This window comes from Delphinus delphis, chromosome 19 (genome assembly GCF_949987515.2).
Source record: "Delphinus delphis chromosome 19, mDelDel1.2, whole genome shotgun sequence".
In the NCBI taxonomy this organism is placed as follows: domain Eukaryota; kingdom Metazoa; phylum Chordata; class Mammalia; order Artiodactyla; family Delphinidae; genus Delphinus; species Delphinus delphis.
Genome location: NC_082701.1, coordinates 18,093,050 through 18,099,492, shown reverse-complemented (window position 1 = coordinate 18,099,492; position 6,443 = coordinate 18,093,050).

Here is a 6,443-nt window from a genome sequence, read left to right as displayed (position 1 = left end):
GGTGTCCTAGGAAAGGGAAAGATGGAGAACTCTGCCTAATTAGGAGTCAGCTCAGAATCTGAGCAGGTTTTTAAAGCTTTTGCAATGGCATAACTATTTCCAGGCTCTAATATAGAAATTCGGCTGCTGAAAGATTGCAAAACGGAGGTGGGCTGTGTGTTTTCAGGAAGATTCTATAAATCCAGAATCTACTTCCCACCTTAAGGATACAAAATCATTCAATTTGAAAACCACATCTTTTGAGGAATGTCCTTTAATTTTTTACCTTTTAGAAGGAAGCCTGCTTGCAGCAGTATATCACAACACAAAGCTTTAATGGAACTTTAAAAAAGGACCTCTAGTAAGTTCTCAAACTCTGTGGTCTAAATTAAAACTCTGGATATTAATCAAAGAAAAAAGAAGAAGTTGTTTTCCAGCCCCTTGGTGTCAAAACACCTTTCATTCGATAGCCAGGGGATCCCTCAAATTCAAGAGAATATTAAAGGCCTAAAGGAAATTTATAAAGACATCTTTTTAAAAATGTCTCTTTCTGGTGGCAGTCATTTATGAATCTTTTCTAACCTCCGGTTCCAATCAAACACTGAGAAATAGCAACTCAGTTTTGGAGAGCCATGTAACAGAGGTATTCAGAACATTTCAATTTACAATGAAAACCCTAGTTCCATGCCTAATTCATAGCTTAAATATCAAATATACCCCCATTAGAATCCATCCAAGAAATAAATGCGATTCTTAGAAAAAGATCAGAATATTAAAAGATGAAAGAGAACATTAATTCTGACCTTTGAAGGGATAAGAGAAGTATTTGCCATATGAAATGCACATTAATGTTATCTTTGATAAATATCAACTCAAGTACCTCCCCCCACTCCTAGTAGAAACATTTGCTCAGCAAAGGTAAATGCATGAATTTTTCAGGGTCTCATCTCAAACTAAGTAGAAACCTACAAGTTTCCTGGAGCACAGATTAAGAGAGAATGACCTACAACCCCATCTAACCAGAAGGGGAAAAGCAGAAACAAGCTTACTACCTACCAAGGAAGAAGCTCTAAAACTAATGCTAGAGATCCAGAAAAACACTAATTTGAGTATACGAAAAAGAAAACGTAGTGTTTTTTTTTTGCAGTACGCGGGCCTCTCACCGCTGCAGCCTCTCCCGCTGCGGAGCACAGGCTCCGGACGCGTAGGCTCAGTGTTCATGGCTCACGAGCCCAGCCGCTCCTCACGGACCGGGATACGAACCCACATCCCCTGCATCGACAGGCAGACGCCCAACCACTGCGCCACCAGGGAAGCCCGGAAACACAGTTTTAAATAGCTCTAATAAAGAGCATTTTGTAAGCCTCCCAACAAGCTATTAGAGGTTGAGAAATAGTATCTGGCAGCCCAGTTAATTTCAAAAGGTATAATTTAAGGAGTTTAGTCCCTCAAATCAGAGAAGCCTGTGAAGAATTGCATGGTTGAAATCACAGCAGGTTTGCAGTCCATTTGAATCGTTGGACCAAGAATCCATTGAGAAGCTGGAAAATTCATTTAATAGAGATGGGAGCATATATAACAATTCTGCAGCGATTTAATTATATACTGACTTGAAATTATATGACGGCTTTCTATGGAGGATTAATTCAGAGTTCTCTCTTTGGCATTGAGGTTGTGCCACTAATATTACACCTTGAATTTTCAAAAATAAGCACTTGGGGGCTTCCCTGGTGGCGCAGTGGTTGAGAGTCAGCCTGCCGATGCAGGGGACGCGGGTTCGTGCCCCGGTCCGGGAAGATCCCACATGCCGCGGAGCCGCTGGGCCCGTGAGCCATGGCCGCTGAGCCTGCGCGTCCGGAGCCTGTGCTCTGCGACGGGAGAGGCCACAACAGTGAGAGGCCCTGAGAGGCCCGCGTACCGCAAAAAAAAAAAAAAGCACTTGGGGACTTCCCTGGTGGTCCAGTGGTTAAGAATCTGCCTTCCAATGCAGGGGATGACGGTTTGAGTGGGGAACTAAGATCCCACATGCCGTGGGGTAACTAAGCCCACGCGCCCCAAGGAAAGATCCTGCACCAGCACAACTAAGACCTGATGCAGCCAAAAATAAATAAATAAATAAATATTGTGAAAATAAGTGCTTGATTTGAACTGAAAGTTTTTCTCAGAAGAATAATGAAATACTATTTATTACTCAAAACATTTCTACAGGGCAGGCTGATTTTTTTTTAATGAAACCAACAATTTATTTTTGTTACAAAACAGAAGGTTTAAATATTTGTAAAAGTATAAAAAGGGCTTCGCTAATGTAACTGAAGAGTACCACATTGTACATTGTCTTCCAGGGTTGCAAGAAGAAGAAGAAGGAGAAGGAGAAGAAATTAACCTTTAAATATATTTTGGAGGAGAAAGTCTGCATTCTGCAATAAGTTTTCAGGATGGAATACATTTAAATTGCTCTTAAAGAATGTTCTTAAATATATTTTAAAAAATCATAAATTCAGATTCACTTACTTATCCCAAAAATAGCAAGAAAAAAATGAATTTATTACTTGAGGGCACCATAATTCTGAGCTGGATCAAAGTTACTGAAATGTGGTCAGCTTATGTAAAGATCTTCCCTGGTTGCTCCTATATAGGAATATTCAATAAATGGAGACAGGTCACCATTTCCCCCAAAACTTTAAATTCAGATGAAGGCAGAGAACACATAAAACAATTATTTGAGTATTTGTAACCCCTTCTCATTTTAGTCTGAGGTTTGTATATATCTTTAGGTAATATTGTGAAACCAATCCCATCTACCTTTCAACATACCCATTCAGAATGAGATCTTCCAAAAAACAAATACAAGAGCTGAAAGAAAGAACTAACTACACACTGAATACTTGTTCTGCTCCATAACCAAAATGTTCCCTTTACTAATGTATTCACTTGAGTTCAATGGAGTGTTACATTTTCCTGTAATATTCATTTTCAAAACAAACCATATCAATACTAAACAAGACAGTACAACCTCAAAAATGAGCAAAGGGGCTTCCCTGGTGGCGCAGTGGTTGAGAGTCCGCCTGCCGGTGCAGGGGACACGGGTTCGTGCCCCGGTCCAGAAAGATCCCACATGCCGCGGAGCGGCTGGGCCCGTGAGCCATGGCTGCTGAGCCTGCGCGTCCGGAGCCTGTGCTCCGCAATGGGAGAGGCCACAACAGTGAGAGGCCCGCGTACCGCAAAAAAAAAAAAAAAAAAAGAGCAAAGGAGTTAAATAGATATTTTTCCAAAGAATGTACACAAATGGTCAAGAAGCACGTGAAAAGATGCTTAACATCATTAGTCATAAGGGAGATGCAAATCAAAACCACAATAAGATACGTTACACCCTCTAGAATGGCTATTTTTTTTTTAAAAAAAGGAAAATAACAAGTGTTGGTGAGAATGTGGATAAATTGGGATCCTGATGCATTGTTGTGGAAATGTAAAATGGTGCAGCTGCTGTGGGAAAGTTTCGTGTGGAAAATGTTAAACAGAATTACCATATGACCCAACAATTCCACTCTTAGGTATATGTATATCCAAAAGAATTGAAAAAGGGAATCAAATAGATATTTGTACACTAATGTTCGTAACAGCATTATTCATAACAATGAAAAGGTGAAAACAATCCAAGTGTCCATCAGCTGATGAATGGACAAAATGTGGTATACACATAAAATGGAATACTATTCAGCTATAAAATGGAGTGAAGTTCTGACACGTACAACAACATGGATGAACCTTGACATTATGTTAATAAGACAGTCACAAAAGGACAAATATTGTATGATTCCACTTATATGAGGTACCTAGAATAGGCAAGTTCATAATGATGGAAAGTAGAATAAAGTTCCCCAGAGAGTGGAGGGAAGGGGAAATATGAGTTATTTTTTTATTGGGTACAAAGTTTCTGTTTGGGATAATGAAAAATTTCTGGAAATGGATAGTGATGATGGTTGTACAACATTGTGAGTGTACTTAATGCCACTGAATTTTACACTCGAAGGTGGTTAAAATGCTAAATCTTATGTATATCTTACTACAATAAAAAAGATACATAAGAGAATTCACAGCTTTTCAAAATCATTCTGGGTGTTATGGGAGAGAGAGAAAAGACAGTACGCTCTGTGAATGGCAGGGTGGAATATGCTCCACGTCAGCAACTTTAAGGGTGAGGTAGGGAAAGAAATGTAATTGGTACAGCCACGTCACCTAAACAGCTTTCTTTTTTTTTTTTTTTCATCTTTATTGGGGTATAATTGCTTTACAATGGTGTGTTAGTTTCTGCTTTATAACAAAGTGAATCAGTTATACATATACATATGTTCCCATATGTCTTCCCCTTGCGTCTCCCTCCTTCCCACCCTAAACAGCTTTCTTAACTCAAAGCTGAGAAGAGAATCTGAAATAACTCTCAGAATAATACGGGCCAATAAAATGTGTCCCCCTATCCTATTTCCATTTGTGCCGGAGTTAAAAAGAACATCTTCCACTTAATTGAGCGCTTCTCAAATTTTTATTTTAAACATACGTGCCCTAAAGGTGGCTACTGTGTTTACTTTGATCGTCTTCAGTATTTCAACGCACACGAAATTGTTTAGCATTGTCTGGGGAGAAAACCTTGAGATATCACATCCCCAAATGGGACCGCCGATGTGAACGGCCTGTCTGGTACAGGTCAGAGTAAACTTTGTTCAGGAGTTCCATTAGCACCAAGATGCCTTCACCCCCACCGAAGTGTGGGGCCTAGGACAGAGAAAAGCTCTCTTCCCCCTCGGAAGGGGCTCTCCCAACAACACCCAACTCCATAACTGTTTCCTCACGCTCCGTTAAGCAGGCCCAAGTCTATCACTCTCCGGGTTGCTCCAAAGGATTCTGGGAGTTAGGGGCGGGACCAGGGACAAAAAAGAAATGTTGGCCCAAGGTGAGCAGCCGATAGGTTTAGGATTATCGGCTGGTTGCTGAGCGATTTCTCAAATCTTCCCGACAACTTGCATCACTGCTCCCACCGGGTACGCCCGCGCTCCTTCTCTTCCTTCCACGCTCCGCCCCCTAGGCTGCCCTATTAGCCAATCATCAGGTGGGTGCTTGACGGGCCGGGCCAATCCCGAACACGCTTACTTTGAGCGGGAAAGTCTCAGAAGCTCCGGGAGAGAGAGGTCGCCTAACTGCCGGTTCTTGGCCTTGTCTCTGGGTGGGAGAGTGGTAACAGGCCCTGGAGGCAGCCGCCCATTGGCCGGGCAGCGGGCCAATGAGGGGTGAGAAAGGGGGAGCGGCCCTGCCATAGGGGGCGGGGCGAGGCGGGCAGGTGCCAGGTCGCGTGCTGGTAGCGAGCCGGTGCAGACAATGTAACGGCCTTTCCCCCCCACCCCGCCCCTCCCTCCCTGCTCTGGTCTCCGCACCCACAGACCGGCTCCAGGCAGAGCTGTGGGCGGCGGCGGCGGGGTGCGGGCTGAGGGAGCCGGGCCTCGACGCCCCCTCACCCCTGTACCCGAGGAGCTGTGCCTAGTCCAGGAGGGGCTGGGGGCACCATGGAGGTGAGCGGCGGAGACGCCCGTCCGCCCTCTTACCCCCCAGGCCTGAGGGAGGGACCAGAGGTAACCCACGGGGATGGTCCGGGTCCGGGTGTTGGCCGGGCTTGGAGGACGGCGACGGTGAGGAGAGACTGAGGAGCGGGCGCGTCCCTGGACGCGGGTCTCTGAGGCGGCCAGGCTGGGCGGGAGAGGCCGGGTCACCAGCTAGGAGCCCCGACGGGGCGCCCGGGCCGCGCCGCGGGGGTGAGCGGGGGGCGCAGCAGTCGGTCGGGCCAGGGCCTGGGGGCGCGGTGCGGGCTGACAGGACGGGCGGTCGGGCTGGGGCGGGAGGTGACGGCCCGCGACGCCCGGGCTGCCGCTACCTCCTCCACGTTGGGCCGCGGCGGCGCTGAGGCGGAGGCCGGCGGCGAGGGCCCGTCGGGTGGGCGAGGGCCGCGCCTCGGGGTCGGGCCTGAAGGTGGAGAGGGAAGCCGGGGCCCCCAAATGAATGTCCTGGGAACTGATTCCGGGTGGAGCTGGGCGCACAGCCGACGTGGAGCCATCGTCCGGCCGTTTCGGTCCTGGCTCTAACCTGCATGATGTCTCTCTCCCGTTCCCTATCCCCGTTTCGTGCAGCGGAAAGTCGCGTTACGTGGAGGTGCGAATCGCTGCTGGAACCTCAGTGTCGACGCCAGCAGTCGGCTAACAGATGTCTTCAACAGCGTGATGTTGACTGGCTCCCCTTCCTTCTATGATTGCTACAAGTCGCAGGTCAGTTACTCGGCTCTGCCTTTGGTAGAGGATTTTTTTCTCCATCAGATCCAGCACCACCTCCACTCCCACCCCCCAGGCCATTCACATAGGTGTTTAAATTGCTCCATGTTTAGGACCAGACACCCGGTAACAATATATTTTTTTTTAAATAAA